At 52.0% G+C, this 19919-nt stretch overlaps 1 long non-coding RNA gene across 1 annotated transcript; it reads right to left on the bottom strand.

The window, feature by feature from the left end:
- Positions 1-4340: 4340 nt before the first annotated feature.
- On the bottom strand, positions 4341-7107 carry LOC126034328 (uncharacterized). The gene is made up of 3 exons (XR_007504585.1): positions 7062-7107; positions 5993-6525; positions 4341-4711 (listed from the first exon to the last, which is right to left on the bottom strand). It is a non-coding gene; the product is annotated as an uncharacterized LOC126034328 (long non-coding RNA).
- Between the last annotated feature and the right edge of the window lie 12812 nt (positions 7108-19919).

Below are 19919 nucleotides of genomic sequence, written 5' to 3'. Positions count from 1 at the left end.
TCCATAGATAATACTTTGCTCAACTTGTCTCATGATCTTTGCTATAAAATGAGGGCCATTGTCAGATGACATTCTTACAGGCACCCCATATTTTGGTATTATCTCTTCGAGCAAGACTTTGACTACTTCCCTTGCTTTGTTGGTGCGACAAGGGAAAGCCTTGGGCCACCCAGTAAAGATATCAACTAAAACTAGGATATATCCTTATTTTCAAGGCAATTCTATAAAATCAATTTGCTAATATTCTTCTAAAAAATTTCCTTATTTAATAATCCCAAAGATGATCTTTTTACTGATTCGGGGATAATTTTACATATACATTTCACATCTGCTTATAATTGCTTAAACAATCTTTGTCATATTTCACTTTCTGTTTCCCAATATACTTTGTGATGTTCAATGGGGCAATTTCTCTTATTATTGTGGGTGGGACTATTATTCGACCTGTCGGTGTTACGGCCTATCCTGTTTCATTTTGTTAGCCTGCAATCTAATAATTAATTCTTCATCTTTTTCATTATAATTTGGAGTTTCTTTAGGCAATTTTATACCTTCCTCTGGGACTAGTGCTAGGATGCCTTTTTCTGCAGCCTCTTTAGCAGCTTTATCAGCCAGTCGGTTATCTGCGTTAGGACCAGTCTTACCTAACTGGTGTGCTTTACAGTGCATTATCGTGACCGCTGTTGGTTTTTGAATGGTTTCTAACAATTTCAGTATTTGTTCTGCACGCTGAACGGTGGTTCCTGGTGCAGATAACAGTCCTCTTTCTCCCCGTATCGCTCCATGCGCACGTACCACTCCAAAAGCATACTTTGAGTCTGTCCAAGTGTTGACTCGCTTTCCTTGACTTAGTTCCAGAGCTCGAGTAAGAGCTATCAATTCAGCCTTTTGGGCAGATATCATCGAAGGCAAAGTTGGCAACGCAATTACCTCCTCAGTAGTTATTGTCTATCTCGATAGATGTTTTCCTTCACAGATGGAACCGCTTCCGTCGATATATAGTTCCCAATCTGTTTCTTCTAGTGGCACATCTCAGAGATCCAGTCAGCTGGAGTAAACTCTTGCGATTGCCTGCAAGCAGTCACGTTCCAGTTCTCCTTTAACTTGGTCAGTTGTTGAAAACGCAACAGGGTTAACGGCGGTAGTAGTTTTTAGGTAAACATCATCTTGTTCCAGCAACACCACCACTTGGTATTTCAGCATTCTGCTAGGGGATAACCAGTGCCCCCCTTTCCGTTTTAGCACAACAGTTATCATATGGGAAACGTACAGTAATCCTTTGTCCTCAGGTGAACTTACGAGCTTCCTGGATCAGTAGCACAGTTGCAGCGACGGCTCTCGGACGACCAGAGCATCCCAGACTCACATTATCTAATCGCTTCGAGAAGTAGGCCACAGCTCGCCCACTTGGCCCTAAATATTGGGCCAGGATAGCCAGAGCTCTACCTCTTCTTTCACGAGCAAAAAGTTCAAGTGTCTCTTGTGAGATCTGGCAGACGCTAGGGCTGGCACCCCTATTACAGCCTGTTTCAATTCTTGGAAAGTAGCTTTCTTGGCATCGGTCCAATCCATTGTTTGAGGTTTTGAGCTGCTCCTATAAAGGTCAGGCCAGCAAGCCACAATTTATAATCTACAGGTGACACCAACCATTCCCGGAAAGGCTTGTCATTAATTTTTTTAGTCTTAGGTTCGGGGAGACGACACATTCCCTCTTTTCCCTCAGGTCCCAATTGTCTCTGTCCTTTTACGATTTTAAAACTCAAATAAGTTTCTTCTTTCTGGGTTATTTGGGCTTTTTCTTTTGACACTCGATATCCACTGATTCCCCAAAAGTTCAAAAAGTTAACAGTTAACTTTGGGCATTGTTCTTCCTTCTCAGCTACAATTAACAGATCATCCGTATATTTCAGCAAGATTTCTTGATTATTTTCTTTCTTCCAAATCTCTAATTCTCGTGCCAGTTGATTTCCAAAAATGGTAAGACTATTCTTAAAGCCTTGAGGCAAGACTGTCCACGTATATTGTGTTTTTCTCCCAGTCTCAGGATTTTCCCATTCCAAAGCAAAAACCTCGTGACTATTGGGATCCAAGGGAATACAGAAAAAGGCATCTTTTCGGTCTAACACTGTGAACCATTCTCGTTTCTCCATTAGGGTTGTTAACAAAGTATAAGGATTTGCCACTACCGGATGAATATCTTGTACCATTTGATTTATTGCTCTGAGGAGGTCTTGAACTAATCTGTCATCTTTTTCATCAGCCTTTTAACAGGCAAGATCGGGGTGTTATATCTGGATTCACATTCTATTAACAATTTGTATCTTAAAAATTTTTGTATTACCATTACTAACCCTTTCCGACTTTCTGGTTTTGGGAGGTATTGTTTAATTCTTACCGGATTCGATCCTGGCTTTAATCAACTCTCACAGGTTCTGCTTTTTGGATTTACCAGGAACTTCCCAGTCCAGACGATTGGAATGACAGCATTATACTTGGACTGGTATAATCTTCCGCTTTCGGTAAACATCCTGTTAACAACAAAGCCACTGCTTCAATACGTTTAGTTTCTGGAATTAAAATTTTAATCTCTCCATTTTTAAATTTAATTTCTGCCTCTTAAGTTCTCAAATAGATCTCTCCTTAACAGGAGTTTAGGAGAATTTGGCACATACAAAAACTGCTGAGTGACCCGTTGCTTTCCTAATTTCATTGTTAAAGATTTAAAGAAGGGTCTAGTTTCTCGTTCGCTTGTTGCACCACCACCACCAATTTCTTCAAAACTTAACTCTCCCTCTAAGGTATTTAAAACTGAAAAGGTGACTCTAGTGTCAACTCAAATTCAATTTTCTGTTCTCCCAGTTCAGCTTGTTGCCGAAATCCGGAATAAAACTCCTTAACAGCAATGAGAAGTCAAGAAGCACGCGCTTTATTGCGGCGCTGGGCATACAGGGGATCACTCCACCTAGTGTGTGCACCTGTCGAGTTTAATCATGCAGGTTAAATACACACCTGTTATCCATATTCACTAAATTTCTGGGAAATGTCATACATAATCATCAACTGTCCGTTAAATCATTAGCATATGTAAACGTCCTTCTACGCAGGCGTGGTGAAGCCTCTGGTGGTCTTCAGAAGCCTGCTGGTGGTCTTCCATAGTCTTCTTCACTTTGTCCGATAGCTGACCTCTCTTATGTGATTCTGCACAGTATGATTTTCGCCATCATGTATTAGATTTACATAAAAGTACATACAATGTTAATTCTTGAATTTAACGTTTCTAGTGATTGGCCCTCAGTCACACCACCTTTTCAATATTCTCATACTAAAACATTCATTGGTTAATCTTACTTAATTCCACTAACTGGAATCTTGATCAAAGTGGGGTTTCTAAGCAACAGAACTAAGATCCATAACGATCTCTCTTAGTTTCTTAGGACGAAACGCTACAAACTAACAAATCGGTCGAAGTTTCTACGGTTAACTTATTTTAGACAATACTTATTTTCTTATGACTGTATACAGCACATTTTATATGTTCCTAAGTTTCAATGACTACATTGCGAGCTTCAAACCCCTATATATTCTACAATCTTTACTTTTTCATCAAACCCAGCTTATATAAAATTTTAACTTATCAGAATATTTGTAACAAGCTGTAACCAGAGGTTCTGCTGGGAGACTTCCCTCCGGTCCCCGTCAGATACGTTCACTTAAAAAGAACAAATCTACATGTGGTACTTTATTCCATTTACTCTCTCTCCTACAAAACAACAGTAATTGCAATATAGTATTATAACTCAAAGTTCTGTTTGTTTACCACTTTTCCTGCAATTCACCCCAATGTGCCAATAAACATCCCAACGGTGATGTTTCTGGCAACTTTTCATCAGCAGTTCTATTTCCTGCACTCTTATTCTTAAACAATTTTGCTAATGCCATTATACTTATATACATTCAAATACTAAATACCAAACAAATGCAAACGACAGCTGTCCCAAATAATACACAAAGTCCAACCCAGCAATAGCTTCCACTTATGACTTGCGGGCAGACGCCTAGGCTTCCACTGCAGACGGGTACCCTCCAAGCCCCAACCCTGCGAAGCTTTCGCCGCGCTTCACGGGCAGGCTTTCCAAACAAATTCCAAAGAAGCAGCGCCTTACCTTTTATCCAGGGAACGCTGCGAGGAGCTTTGCGTGTCGAGGGTGTCACAATACCTTGTTCTCCCCAACAATACCTTGGCGCCGGCCGGAGTTCGATCGACACTCCATCTCGTCCAGTCTCACTCACAAGGTCCCATCTGGGTCGCCAAAACCATTACCGAAATCCAGAATAAAACTCCTTAACACCAACGTGAACTTAAGAAGCAGGCACTTTGTTTATCGCAGTGCTGGGGACACAGGGGATCGCTCCTCCAAAGGCGTGTCCCACTTAGTATCAAAATCCATCAGTTTTTACAGACTTTTCCCGTCAGGTCATTGTTACCTAAGCTCCTTCCGTAAAAACGCATACTATGCTCGTTCTTAAATTTAACCTTTGTAATGATCGGTCCTGTGATTATATAACCTTATCAATATTCTTATTTAAAAACAATCATTGGTCAGTGACACTTGGCTCTGCTGACTGGCATCTTCGATACTCAAATCAAGATGGGAAGGGTAAGGGGGTTTCCAAGCAGCAAACTGGTGTCCATGATGGTTTCCTTAGTTTCCTGAAACAGAACGTAGAAAAACCAGTAACTTCCTTGAGGTCTCTAGGGTTAGCTGTTTCAAACTTTAACAATATTACGGTTCCTAGCGTCACGCATAACGCAGCTCCTAAAGTTTCTATGGCTACGTTTCAAACTTAACAATCCTATACGTTATGCTTCACAATTTTACTTCTTAATCAAAGCTAACTCTTCTTTGTGATTAAATGTTGATTTCTTTACCAGAATATTTGCAACAGCCGGAGCCCAGCAGGAACACGGGGGGGCACGGCCCACCCCCCCCAGTGCCTCACCTCCTCCTCCCCTGGGCTCCCTCACAGCCCCTCGCCCCATGTAGAGGGAGCGCAAACGCAGCCCGGAGGGCAAAGGGGCCGGCCGGCCAGCGTCTATTCAGTCAGTCGCGCGCCTATCAAGTCCTGCCAGCGAGTCTGCTCCGGGGCTCGGGGCGCCCCCCGGCGCTCCCCCTGCCCCTCGGACACCTCTGATAGCATATTACCATACGTTCTGTATGGCACATCTAAATATTTGGATGGTTTTAATACTTTGTACCAGCTGTGGTTTGCTGCTAGGTGACTGTAAAAGTGAGATTTGGTAAATAATTATTAGAAGTCTTATACTAACGCTACGACTGAAACAATAGACAAAAGTATAGCCGAGCAATTAACTAGCAGAGGTAGGTACTCCTAAGCTTTGCAGTTCTTTGCTCTTATGACTAGATGTTCCTGTACGCTAAATGGGAACAATGCTGAAACTGACCACATGTGATTGAAACTGCGTTAAGCTTCAAGATCAAAGAACAAGGACAAGAATAAAGACTTCGAGGACAGCCAGCAAGAACTTCAAATGGGTCGGTGGTCGCAAAAGCAGCCCTTCGTCTCAAATGGATCCTTCATTGCGCGTGATCGGATGTAAGCAGTACTATGATAATCGGTTGCCGTCGTTTTTATGTATACGTATACTAATCTGATTAATAAGCAATTAGTTATTCTATATAACCTGTTTGTGCTAAAGCTGTGGCATGCACACCAGGTGGAACTATCCCCCGTGCATCCAGCGCTGCAATGAAGAATGCCTGCTTTCTAAAACTCCAAAACGAGTCTTAGAGAGTTTCTTTGACCGGCTTTTCAGTATCAGAGCTACAAGGGAGGAAAGGGGGAAAAAAAAAAAAAAAAAAAAAAAAAAAAGGCAGGGGTGTGGGAAAGAGGGGGGACCAGGGGAGGGAGGGGCAGGGAGGGACCAGAACACTGAAGAGGGGAGACATGGCCCCGAGGGCCCGGGGCTCACCGCAGCTCTTGTTCTTGGCGCTGCCAGGAGACTTTGCCAGTTCAGACGCTTCTTTCTCCTTCTCTCCTCCCTTCCTCTTCTGTAACTCCAGTCGCTTGGCTGTCCTCCGCATAACGGAACACACGAGCCCCTCGCAGCTCTTACGAGGAGGCCTCCTAGACACGTAGCCTCGCTCGCTCGCTTACTACGTGGCCGTACCGCGCTGCTGGTCACGCATACAGACCCTGGCGGTCTGACCTGCTGTGGATTACGAGGAGGGATCCTCCCACACCCACAGAGGCAGGGTCCCTCTGGCCTGCAGCGGGAGGCAGCTGCCAGCCAGATGGCCTTCCGTTTCTTCTTCTTTACCTTTCTGTGGCCTCTCCAGCTTCAGCAGCTCCCGTCCACAGCCAGTAAGCGCTCCGCCTGTCCCTCTGCGCTCCCGTGCCGCGAGGAGAGGGAGGCCGGGCAGAGACAGCCTACGTGAGCCTGAGGCTGCTGCAGTCAACGGCATCCCCGGGGACGAACGGACAACCGCACTCACGGCGTGGCCTCTGGCAGAGGGAAAGAGGCAGCAGCGACCGTTATTACCGTAGCTCCGCCCTGGCCGGAGCCCCTCCGTCCGCAGGGGCTTCCGCGGACGGATGCCGCTCCTTCCCCGCGCCACTGCTAACGGTACCCGCATTAAGGGAGACTCAAGAACACCGGAGGGCCAGCTTGCCGCCCTCACGACAGGGCTCGGGGGCTGCCTGCGGCTGCAGCACAGGCTTCAGGGCAGGGGCTGCAGCTGGGGGCAGCCGCACGGGCCGAGCGGGGCCGGGGGAAGGCGCCTGGGCAGCTCCGGCGACTCGGGGAGGCGCCCGCTGGCCGCGCCTGGGGGGGTGCCCGCCTCCGTTCCCTCTTCCCTTCTGTCGGCTCTCGGGGACCTGCCGGGCGCTGCCCTGGCCCGGCTCGCCTCCGGCGGACCGGGAGCCTGCCGCGGCGGCCGCTTCGCAGCTTCCCGTCCCGCCAGCCGTGGGCGGCCAGCGGGCAGGAGGCACCCACCGCCGCCGCCGCCCCCGCCCCCGCCGGAGGGGATCGCTCGCCTCACCCGCGGTCCCGGCGCTCGCCCGCTGCCGCCGACACCCGCCCGCTGCCGCCGACACCCGCGCCCTGCGCGCCGCCACGCTGCTCCCGGGGACCACGCATGCGCGCCGGCCGTACGACGGCGCGCCGGAGGGCTCAGAGCCGGCGCGCGAACGCCGGGCTGCGGTACCGCACTTTGCCCACAAGGCGGCACCAGCGGCGGCGCTGCTGAGCACCTGTGCGGTGCCGGCGCTGCTCTTCGGCGCTTTGCACGCGGAGCGCCCGCCGACACCGCGCCCGCGGGGCGGCAGCGGCGTTTCCTTACCGGGAGGAAGGAAGCAACGAGCGCGGCGGCACTTTCCCCCGGGGACGCACTGCCGGTACCGTCGGACGGCACGTGCAGGACCGGGGCAGCCCCGCGCACTCGCAGCCTCCGAGCTGCAGTACCGAACTTTGGTCGCGGGGTGGCAGCGGCGAGGGCTTGGCAGAACGCGCCAGCGCGCATGCGCGGCACCCCAGCTGCAGTATCGATTTTGGTCATTAGGTGGCGAAAGAGAGCGCTGGCGCGTGGGGCCGCGACCGCGCATGCGCGGCTCCCGAGCTGCTGCACCGTGGTTTGGTAGCCAGGCAACAGCAGGACTGCCGTAAACCGCGACGCCGCTCATGCGCGGTTTCCGAGGCGCCGTGTCGCGCTTTGGTTGCTAGGCAACAGCTGCGAGCGCCGTACAAGGCGCAGCGCGCATGCGCGGATGCCCAGCTGCCGTAACGCGTTCTGGTTGCTAGGTAACAGCAGCGAGCGCCGTACAAGGCGCAGCGCGCATGCGCAGTTGCCGAGCTGACGTAACGCGTTCTGGTTGGTAGGCGACAACAGAAGTGCCGTAAACCGCGACGCCGCGCATGCGTAGTTACCGAGGCGTCGTGTCGCCCTTTGGTTGCCAGGGAACAGCGGCGAGCGCCGTGCAAGGCGCAACGGGCATGCGCGGATGCCCAGCTGCCGTAACGCGTTCTGGTTGCTAGGCGACAGCAGGACCGCCGCCGCGCATGCGTAATTATCGAGGCGTCGTGTCGCGCTTTGGTTGCCAAGCAACAGCCGCGATCGCCGTACAGGGCACAGTACGCATGCAGAACTGCCGTAACGCGTTCTGGTTGCTAGGCAACAGCAGGGAGCGCCGTACAAGGCGCAGCGCGCATGCGCGGTTGCCGAGCTGACGTAACTCGTTCTGGTTGCTAGGCGACAACAGAAGCGCCGTAAACCGCGACGCCGCGCATGCGCGGTTACCAAGGCGTCTTGTCGAGCTTTGGTTGCCAGGCAACAGCGGCGTGCGACGTACGAGGCGCAGCGCGCATGCCGAGCTCCCATAACGTGCTGTAGTTGCCAGGCAACAGCGGCGAGCGCCGTACGTGCGCCACTGCGCATGCGCGCCTGTCGAGATGCCTTACCGCGGCTCGGTTATCCGTCAACAGGAGCCCACCGACACACGCCACCGCGCATGCGCGCCTCCCCAACGCCCGTTCCCACCTTCGGCCACGGGGCAGCAGAATCCGCACCCCCGCAACGATCCTCTTCTGAGCGTCAGCTGCGTGAGGGATGACTGACAGCTCAGCCCAGTAGAGATCAGCCGCAGGCGGCAACTCCTTACTGGGGGCACAGGGCTGATGTCGCCCTGCCCTTTCCCCACTCGCAGCCCGGGCAGGCCTCTTCATCGCCTCCCTTCCAAAAAGCACCCGAGCAGCTGGAGCGTTTACAGCAGTCAAGTGCAAGGAACAGACAATTCGGGCGGCCGCTTCTGTCCCTGCCCCCCCACCCCATTATCTAGAGAGGAGAAGCAGCACAGGGAACCTGCAAATGGGGAAGGGGGGGGGGGGGGGTGCCCCCTGGAGCAAGCCCCAGGGACTGCTGTATCCCTCTGCATGGGGCATCAGGGTTGCGGGAGCGACAGCAGCCAGTCAGCAGATGCTGGCGAGAGATTTACAACAAAAAATAACGCCTGGTTCAGCTGACAGCCTGAAGGCAGGCCACAAGAGACCCAAAGCTGCTTCGTGCCAGAGGGGCAGCTCTGTTCGGCAGGAAAGGCCGCGGCCCAGCGCACCAGATGCGAGCGGCCCACCTGCAAGCGAGCGATACCCCGGCGACCCTGGGGCTCACTTGGGGTGGGCACACCTCCATGCCATCAGAACGCTGCTGTCATGGTTTAACCCCAGCCAGCAACCAAGCACCACGCAGCCACTCACTCACTCACTCACTCCCATCCAGTGGGATGGGGGAGGAAATAAGGAAAAAAAAGTAAAACTCCTGGGTTGAGATAAGAACGGTTTAATAGAACAGAAGAGAAGAAACTAATAATGATAATAACACTAATTAAATGAGAACAGTAGTAATAAAAGGATTGGAATGTACAAATGATGTGCAGGGCAATAGCTCACCACCCCCCAACCGACACCCCGCCAGTCCCCGAGCGGCGATTCCCTGCCCCCCCACTTCCCAGTTCCTAAACTAGATGGGACATCACATGGTATGGAATACACCGTTGGCCAGTTTGGGTCAGGTGCCTTGGTTGTGTCCTGTGCCAACTTCTTGTGCCCTGGCTGGCCATGAGAAGCTGAAAAATCCTTGACTTTAGTCTAAACAATACTGAGCAACAACTGAAAACATCAGTGTTATCAACATTCTTCGCATGCTGAACTCAAAACACAGCACTGTACCAGCTACTAGGAAGACAGTTAACTCTATCCCAGCTGAAACCAGGACAGCTGCTCTCCTAATCCTGGACGCACACAAGGCTTCTTGCGTGGGGCTTGTCTCTTATCGAAGAGACGCTGCACGGTGTTACTTACCGCCCTGCCCTCCGGCGTTCAAAGTAATCAGACGTGAAGCAGGGAAAGCAAAGAGGCCTGTCGGGATATTAGATGTCCTCAGCAGAGGACCATACAGCCCTCGAGGTTCCATCTTTGCTCCCTACAGGAGCGTGGCTCTGCACTCCTTGCCGCTCCTGCCAGCGTCACAATTGCCCTTCGCCGCCTGCAACACGGCCCCAGTACTGCCGCTTACAGAGCGAGAGGCGCTCGCTATAAAGCGGCGATGAAGAACAAGGACGGCCCGTCAAGATGGCAGGAGGAACACAGAGAGCCTCCAGCACTAGCCAGGCAGGGCTTGCAACTCGCCTCGTGTCGTGGTTTAACGCCAGCCGGCAACGAAGGCCCACGCGACCGCTCACTCGCTCCCCCGCCCCCAGCGGGACGGGGAGACAATCAGAAGGGCAAAAGTGAGAAAACTCGTGGCTTGAATCGAAAACAGTTTAATCATTATTAAAAAGAAACAACAACTTGTAAGGAAAAGGAGGAAAAAAAATGATAGAGAACAGGGTGCAGGCAGCACACCAGGGGTCTGGAGCCTGATGGATGATGGGGGCGTGGAGGGGGTGTTGTGGAATATGGAGGAAGGAAAGGAAGCGGGGAGGAGCAGGAGATAGGAGAGCAGGGGGTGCAGGGGGAAACAACTCACATGGGTTAGAAACTTGCATGGGTGAAGGGGGCGGGCTGGAGCAGTGGGGGGCATATGGGGGAGAAACACATGCCAGGGAGAGGGTAGGTGAGGGTACAAAGGTGCATGGTGGGACATGGGTGGGGATGACCTACCCCAGGAAGTCCACCCAGGATGATCCACAGCAGGTAACTCACCTGGGATAACCCGCAACAGAGCATCCACACCAGATCATCCACGCTGGGAGGACCCCCAGCAACGCCCCTCAAACTGCCTGTGCTTCACTCCCAGTCTTCCCCAAACTGGGGAGTTTTTTGCTCTTTCAAAATACTCAGTTTGGGGTGTGTTTCAGTGCTTTTCCACAACATAAAAAGGGGTGATCTTTTGGTTGTGGTTTGTGCATGCAAATGGGGTGGGGTTTTTGCTTTCCAGCTGCGCAAATCCAGGCAGATTTGGCTTTCCCAGGAGTCCCAAATTTGTTTGGTATTTTTCCTTTGCAGACCCAGAATCAGGGGGTTTGGGGTTGTCCTGGTTTCATCTGGAATAAAGTTAATTTTCTTCTGAGTAGCTGGTACAGGGCCACTTTGGATTTAGGATGAGAATAATGTTGACGACACACTGATGCTGTAGTTGTTGCTAAGCAGTGTTTACACTAAGTCAAGGACCTTCCAGCTTCTCATACCGCCCTGCCAGCAGAGGCTGGGGGTGCACAAGAAGAGTCGCTGAGCTAAAGGAGGATGCCAGGTAAAAAAGGTCAGCTCGAAATACACCACCTCCTCTAAAAGTTAAGAGCGATTTGAACACTTAAAATCAGCATTTAGGCTAATCGATACCATTTTGAACACCTTCTTAGCATACAAGTAAACACTCTTGCTGGTGTTGGAAAACTGTCTCCTCCCTTCCTTACAGCACTGCTGCAGGGAGATAACCCTGGGAGGCTGCGGGACGAGGTCGTACGCAATCAGAATCTACACTTACGGATCCACCACAACAGCTACAGCCCTTGCGCTGCTGCTGCTTTGCATCTTGCTTGTTTGGTGAATAAAGCTGAAAGTGAAGTGGAAAACTTCAAAGAGCAAAATGAAAAATAAAGAATAAATCTCAGTAATTCACTTTACACTAAAAAGGTGTGCCCATGTTTATATACATCTAATGAAAATACTTATACTGTAAAAGTATTTGATTTCCCTTTCCCATTACCTTAACTTGCACAGCTCTGAATTCGTACCGTTAAATTATCCCTCTCCAAAGTACACAGTTATAATGGGACTAGGGGGTTTTGTGCGTGTTACATAACACGGAGGGACACCTGGCCAGGTGAGCTGCCCAAGAGAGGCGCTACTGAACTGCCAGGGAAACGCACCATTGAAAGCCAGACAGAAAGAAAGTACTTCAGAGCACTCCGTCAAAACAACAGGAAAAAAACCCCATAACATTCAGTTGCCTCTCTTTTTAAACGTTTAGAAAAATACCTAACTGCTTACATACACCTAACACATCATATACTACAGCTATTTGGCAGTTACAGTTTAAACAATGCAAGTCAGTTTGTAAAATCCCCAGTGCTACAATACCTCAGACTACCAAAAAGCACTGGTGGATTTCCTAATGCTTTTGGCAGTACTGAAGCATGCAGAGCAACACGTTTTCATGTTATCTTGACTGTTACAACTGAGAAACCAAAGACCAGTGATGCCATCAACTTTAGGAAGATGGGCTGTGCTTGGGTCTTTGGACTTTTTTTTTTTTTTACTTTTTTTTTTAAAGAGAGTGAAAAGTCTCGTTACTGATGACTTCTACTGTCAAGTCAATCACCTCTGAAGATCCACTCTGATGGGAAGTTCCTAAAACAAAATTTCTTTGAGTGAGAAAGACTTCCATTTTGGAAAAATCTCTTTCCAACTGAAGTCAAAATTACACACTGTAGGTTAAAGGAAAAAATACATTCCTGAAGCAGTAAGTCATCAAAAACACCTCAGGGCTCACTGTCACTAGTTACAAGGCTGCTAATGCTTCCTGGGAAAGCCTGGGAAACAAACAGATGCGACGCCCGTTTGTCCTGTTTTGTCCGTCCCTCCGTCGTCGCCCCCATCCCCGTCCCCGTCCCCCCCCCCCCGCCCCGTCTCTTCTTTGACCTTGACTGCTTTTAGTACGGATGCTAACTACTGTAAGATATTTTAAAAAACTCATGGACTGTAAAAGCATAAAGCTTTTATCATGAAAACAAAGTCTGTTTCTTCTGAACACCTGAACTCTTATGAACAGTTTCTTCCCTCTTTTAGTACAAAATTATTTTCACAGTATCATTTACTAGCAAGCACACAGAAACAGATGATTATGCTTTCAGGAAGAGAAAATAAACTGAGGGAACTAAGCTTTGTATAGGTGTAACATGCTCCAGAACAGAACTTATTTTTAGTATTTCTGTTAAAATATTTCACGTAAAAAAAAAGTAGAAGGAGAGTTGGCACACTCTCAATGTTAAAGCCCATACCACAAGTACCTTTGCAAAAACGCAGACACACATCGAGGCGTACCTTGTACTTGCAGGCCACTACGGAATCTTTCCCTCTGTCTCGTACCGTCATGGCAGAAGAAAGGGCAACCACAGCGAAACGGTGCCAGCTGACATCCAGCTGAGAGAAGAAAAAAACCCAACACATTAGCACAAAGTTGGGTAGGAAGCCAAAGCTGCCTTTTTTTTGTGAAGGTTTGTGAAGACAGTATGACTGAGCGGAGGAAAAAGTATTTCTGCATCATCTTCGGTACAGTTGTTGACACAGGCCACTAGAGTTTTTGCATCTTTCAGACAACCGTGCCTTTTTTTTTTTCTCCTTTCTTTTTTGACTCATTGGCAACTTTACTTTCACTAGAACTCACTTTCCTAGATACACGCAGGTGACACACCCAGAGACCTACATACATTTTCTCAAGCTTTAGTACAGCCAAGGCTCCATCAAACCTATACGTCCCAAGTTGAGTATTTTTGCTAAAGAGCACAGCAACACATCTGTCCTTGTGAACTGCCTTGTTGCAAAAAAGGAATCATTTTTTCCAGTCCGTTGCTCCAAACGGGCAAGATCTTTTAAAACCGCAGTTGTGCCACCAAACCCGCTCAGGGTCCCTCCTAGCTTTTGACCGCCCTGAGATTTAAGAGGCACACACTCCATTCCACCTTCCAACAGCAAAAATACGTTAACGCTCTCGGACCCAGAGAACAACCCTACGGATGTCCACGCACACAGCCCACCGTTTTGATGAGGAGCCACCGAGCACCCCTGCGAGCACAGCTGCACGCGCCAGATCGGTTTCACCTGCGCCGTGAGTTACCGGTTTGCAGTGAACGTAGTTTCTGACGCTTTACACCAAAAACCGTATCTTGACGCTTCGCCACAGCAGAAACGACCCATTGCTAGGACGCTACAAAAACGCAGTAACATCAACTGCAAACCCACAGCAGGAACAGCTCCAGAAATATTTAGACCAGGAACAAGGGAGAAAGATAAAACAACTTCATCTCACGCACAGGGGAGCAGCAGGCAGAGAAAAGGGTTGGCATTCTGAGCCCTTACAGAAAATGGGCATTCTCCTTCCATTCCTCAGCCCGTCCGTTAAGGTCTAAATGCTGCAACACTAAGACAATGTCGAGAGTAGGAAACAGCAGCCCTGCCACTGGACTTGCCATCGACCCATGCTATTTACGTAGCAGGACGCGGACGCAGAGGGACACGTTTTGCCACACGCAACCCTGAACTTCCTGAAAATTTACGTTTACCAAAAAATGCCATTTGGAACATATTGCCAAACAACATTCGGCAATAAAGCTTTGATGCGTTTGACACACGCAAGTTTTTGGTCACTTGCTATTTGCTTCCTGATGCTGCTGCTGTTCTTCCTTCAGAAATTCTACCTGTAGCCAAGTTATTCACTACTGGTTCAAGCATTTGCCTTCCTGGTATTACCAGCACATTCACAGAGGCAAGTAACTTAACTGCTCTTCTACAATTATCCAAACGACAATTACAGCCATGAAAGAGAAGGAGAGGTCAGGCAGCAGAAGAGCTCTGCAGGCTGGCACCAGTCAATATTGCACTCTCTAAAAACAAACAACAACACAACAAAACCGTGACCCTGTATCCTCCTTTTTTTTTTTTTTTCTTTCTTTCAGAGCTCATCCCTGCCTCAGCATTTTGTCTTGTCAGAGCATGAAGCGCAAGTGATCCGTACCCTGACAACTTTTGCGTGTGATGAACGCCTGTCCAGAAATAGTCCAGATCTGCAAGACTGGCGTCATTTTTACGGTTTTAATCATCATAACTCAAGTTTTATGTACTCACACATTTGTGAGGAAACTAATTAACTTTTAGACACTGCCTCTCCTTTTTTTGGGGGGTGGGGGTGGAAATGTGTTAGAGGCTGAAAAACGTTACGATTCAGAGCTCCCAACCACGAGGGAGTGGTGGAGAAATCAATGAAAGCAAAGACCAACAGCAGCAACTTCAACTGAAAGTTGGCTTTAATTCCGATCACGTAATTAAGCGACAATCCAAGTCTATGCCTCGGTCCTAGGAATGATTAGCCCCTTTTTGGAAGGACAAACTTTTTCACTTAAAAGTCCTAGACTGAAGACTCCGCTGAACGGAATGGGGATTGTGCCACGGGACAACATGCCATCAACACTCTTAATGGGGAAGGAAAAAAAAAAACAACCAACAAATAAAAATCAAGTTTAAGTACCAGTTCCCATCATGTTTCACTCATTACATTTCTACTGGCATCTAGGTGCTCAAAAATGAACTACAGGGACACCACATATTCCTAAAAATTCAGTTATACATAAAAAAAGTAAAAGGCTATTTCCAACTTGCCCATAAAATCAGCATGAACAAAGAGAAGAGAAACACTCAACCCTGAAGAAGCTAACAGGCAGCTCTGAATTTACCAGACAGGAAATTTCATTCTTTCGCCTGAAACAAAAACACATCAAGGGACCAGTTCAGGAACAGGGCACGATCTGTTAACAGCAATTTTTCCATCAGCTTTTCTGCACTAGCAGCAAATTTGCCTTCTCTGTGGGTTTAACGTGGAGCATCTGTAGTGCCGTCAAACTCGCAAGCGTTTCTCTCTGCTCTCCCAGCCCGATACGTGCGATTACCTGAGCAGCAAGCGGAATTGACCACGCAGGATTTTCTTCGTGTGACACGGAAGGTGACACTGGGAGAAGAGGAGACAAAGAAACGAACCTGCTTGTCACACCCAGCCAACAGTGAAAAGACAGGGGAGGATTCTGCCGGAAGGGCTTTGCACCCCAGGAGCTCCTGCTGGCCGGTTTCTCTCCCCTTTGCCCGGTACCAAGAGGACAACGACAACTTGCCCACGTCCCCTTGCAGGGGAGGCTGCCCCAGGAGAGCCGGGGGACCCCCACCTCGCTTCTGCCTGCGGGAACGGACCGGGCGAGACCCTCCACGCAGAGAGAGGAGCTTGGTGTAGATTGCATCCCCGAGGGAAGAGGCCGGGCTCCCCGCTGGCAGAAGGACAACTCACCTCCCCGCTGCTCGGAGCTGCTTGCTGCAGACAGCCCTGCCTGCGCCCGGCCGCTCTTCGGCCATGCTGGGAGCGCAGTCCAGCCGACGGACGCTCCAGTGAAAAGATGCTCCAGCTAATCGTGCCTCCTGCTCGTTACAGCCGCAAGTACTTTTGCCTCTGGATAACGCACGCTCCAGACAGCGGACACCCCGCCTCGTTCCAGCTCCTGCTTGCTACAGTTCTGGCTCGCTGAAGCCCGAGCTCCGCACTGAAGCTCCGGCTGATTTCAGCTGCTTCTCCTTACAAGCTCCAGCTACGTGCAACGGCCTGGGTTTTCCATAAGGCTGTATATCAACTGCTGTCAAAACTGGAGCATTAGGATTAAACATCAGAGTTACACGCCAAGTAAATATCCGGTAGTTTGGGCGATGAATTACTTAACAACTATTCTGAGCAGTGCAGAAAGAAGAGCTGGACTCCAAGAGGGCACGTGGGGTCTGAAAAGTGCCTTTCCCCCCACAGACCACCGCAGATGTTGAGTTCGGCCCACTGCGTGCCGGCCTCCCGAACTTTGGCGTCCAACACAACCAGATCCCCATCTCCGGGGAGGGTCCACGCACCCTGCCTGCCCCCCGCTTCCCCCCGCAGCCCCCAACACCCTCCCACGCGCCTGCAAAACCAGCCAAGCCAGCTCCCGCTTTTGGCCCCCACACCAGCTGACTCGGGGCCCATTTGGGAGCCAAAAAACCCGGCTGCTGAGCCTGTTCTCAAGGCCCAAACACGCAGGGCCGGACCTCTGTTTCTGGGCCCAAAGCCGGGCAGCTCGGTCTGTTTCCAAGCGCCCACATCAGCCACGCGAGCCTGTTGTCAAGCCCCAGGAACAGAGAACTTGTTCTCTATTTCTTACCCTGCAGCGCCCATGGGCGACGCCGAGTGTCGCCACCCCACAGCCCTGCACCCCCGGGGCCCCACACGTAGTTTCGGGGAGCGCTTGGGTCCTGCAGAGGGCCCGGCCCCACGCCTCTGCGGGGCAGCCCCAGCACAGGCGGGGCGCCGCTTCTCGATTGCCGTCTCAGGCTTTATTTCCCCGCCATCAGCGGCACGGCCAGGCCCCCACCCCAAACCCCCCAGCCGAAGCACCCCCGCGGGTAGCCGGGCCCAGCCACCCGGAAAACAAGAAAACCAAAGAGGGAACAAGAGAGAACCGCGCTCACGGCGTGGCCTCTGGCAGAGGGAAAGAGGCAGCAGCGACCGTTATTACCGCAGCTCCACCCTGGCCGGAGCCCCTCCGTCCGCAGGGGCTTCCGCGGACGGACGCCGCTCCTTCCCCGCGCCGCTGCTAACGGCACCCGCGTTAAGGGAGACTCGAGAACACCGGAGGGCCAGCTTGCCGCCCTCACGACAGGGCTCGGGGGCTGCCTGCGGCTGCAGCACAGGCTTCAGGGGAGGGGCTGCAGCTGGGGGCAGCCGCACGGGCCGAGCGGGGCCGGGGGAAGGCGCCGGGGCAGCTCCGGCGACTCGGGGAGGCGCCCGCTGGCCGCGCCTGGGGGGTGCCCGCCTCCGTCCCCTCTTCCCTTCCGTCGGCTCTCGGGGACCTGCCCGGCGCTGCCCTGGCCCGGCTCGCCTCCGGCGGACCGAGAGCCTGCCGCGGCGGCCGCTTCGCAGCTTCCCGTCCTGCCACCCCCGGGCGGGCAGGAGGCACCCCCCGCCACCGCCGGAGGGGATCGCTCGCCTCACCGGTGGTCCTGGCCCTCACCCACGGCCGGAGATCGCGCCTGGCATACTGCCGTGCTGCAGCAGCAGCGGAAGCGGCACCGGCGCTGCAATTCCGCGCTTTGTGAGCCCAGCGTCCGCCGACACCGCGCACGTGCGTCGGCAGCGGCGTTTCCTTACCGGGAGGCAGCAGCGAGCGCGGCGGCACCAGCCCGCGGGCACCGCGGCATCGCATTGCCGCTGCCGGAGGACAGCAGCGTGGACCGCAGCAGCACCTCCGCGCATGCGCGGCGCCCCACGCGCAGGAGCGGGCGCAGCAGGAAGCCTGCAAAAAACCACACGAAACCGGCAACAAAACTACACCTCGCGCGGCGCCGTACGCGCCCGAGAGCAACGCTGCTGCCCGGCGGCCGAGTCCGCGAAAACTACAGCTCCCGGCATGCACTGGCAAACATAGCCCGGCAGCCCGGAGCCGGAAGACTACGTCTCCCGGCATGCCCCGGGAGGCACCATGTCCGACCGGAAGCTCCGTGCCCCGGGACTACAGCTCCCGGCATGCCGCGGGAGGCAGCCTGCCCTGCTAACTGACCCCGCTGGGACACCGTTTCCCTCCCCCCTGCCTCCCCCCGCCGACGCACCCGGAATCTCCGCCGAGCCCCCAGCGCGGCTCCGCGTTCGGGGCCCCGATGCCCCTGGGACACCTCGACAGTCTGTCCTGGCGCCGCGCTCGTCGGTCGGCTCCTAGGGCGATGGTCTGCAGGCCCCCTTTCTGGGGCAGAGAAAGGCAAGGGAGGGCCCTGGGGCAAACCAAAAGGAAAAGAACTGATGGTGGATGTCACGACCCGGGCTGGACAGACCAGGGAGTCGTGCTGCGTTCGGAATTCCCTCGGGCTAAATTAAGGTGAAACAACGCCAAACGATCAGTTAAACACTTTATTCATGGCAGAAGCAAACTGAACTTCGAAGGCGTTAACAGTAGGTGGCGGGGTTCTCTCTACAGGAACTGCCACGAAACTATCTCAGCGACCCGTGTAACCCATGGTAACCATATACATCAATTCAGGGAATAAGGAGAGCCCTCCCGTTGAGTCACGAGGTTCGGAGCGGACCCCCTCTGCTTTCTAGACTCCTCCGAGAAGTGCCGTGGGACGGCTGGATCCGCTCCTAGTCCCAGACTCGGTCAGCGGTTTATGTCTAAACGGATGAGGTGTAGGGATTATGAAAAAGGAGAGAGGAAGAGGAAATTAAAAGAGAAAGATCTCACCGCCCCTGGGCCCAGCGTTGCTCCAGTCTAAAGGTCCAGTTCCAGAAGGCGGGCGCGCGCGCGCGGTGGTTTTGTTTATGTCCTTTCATCCTCTCCTTGCCCCTCCGTCGGGCGGGCACTCGGACTCATTAGGCTAATTAGCTGTCATGCGCGGTTTGTGCTTTCAGAACCTTCAGGAAATGGGTCGGTGGGCTTGGGGGGTCGTTGAGGAGTAACTTCTTCCTCCCTGCAGGCGTGACCGTTGTTTGTCCTTGGCCGCACGGGGTGAGCTGCCCCGCTCAGCTCATCGGGACACGGACGCCCTCCGCGTCCTGCCGCAGACGTCCTGTGCTGGTCTGCGCTGATCGGCTTCTCACCTGCGGTTCGTTGTTATGCCGGGTTCATGGTTATGCAGGGTTCGTCGTTAAGCAGAACTTGCCCCACCACAATGCTTGAGACATTAATCTTTCAGTCTCTCCCAGTGGAGAACACCAAAAAGCACCCAGAAAACTGTGGGAGAGGGGAGAAAGCTGAACGGAGAATTTTGTTGCCCACTGCAGGACAAACAGGACCCTGAGGCTCACCAGAAGGCACATGGAGGGCTCGGGGACAACCCAGAATGTGAACCGAGGGTTCTGGGGCACACCAAAATGCAAACAGAGGCTGCAAGGTGCCTCAAAATGTCCTCAAAATCTGAGGACATCAGAAAGCAAACTGGGGACACGATGGCGTACCTAGGTGAAAAAGGTTGTTTCTGCAGGGCAAGTGCAAGGCCTTGGGGTGTATGGGAAGCCAAGTGGAAGACTGTAAGGCATGTGTCTCTACAGCTTTATTACCTCCTCTACTTGGGAGTAAGTCACCATGTGAGACTGTGCGTGTGTCTGTCTTTCCCCTCCACCTTGTTCGGATTGCTCCCACCA

Source organism: Accipiter gentilis, chromosome 33 (genome assembly GCF_929443795.1).
Source record: "Accipiter gentilis chromosome 33, bAccGen1.1, whole genome shotgun sequence".
Taxonomy (NCBI): Eukaryota; Metazoa; Chordata; class Aves; order Accipitriformes; family Accipitridae; genus Astur; species Astur gentilis.
The sequence above is the reverse complement of the archived record's forward strand: the minus strand, read 5'-3'. Positions and strand labels throughout refer to the sequence as shown.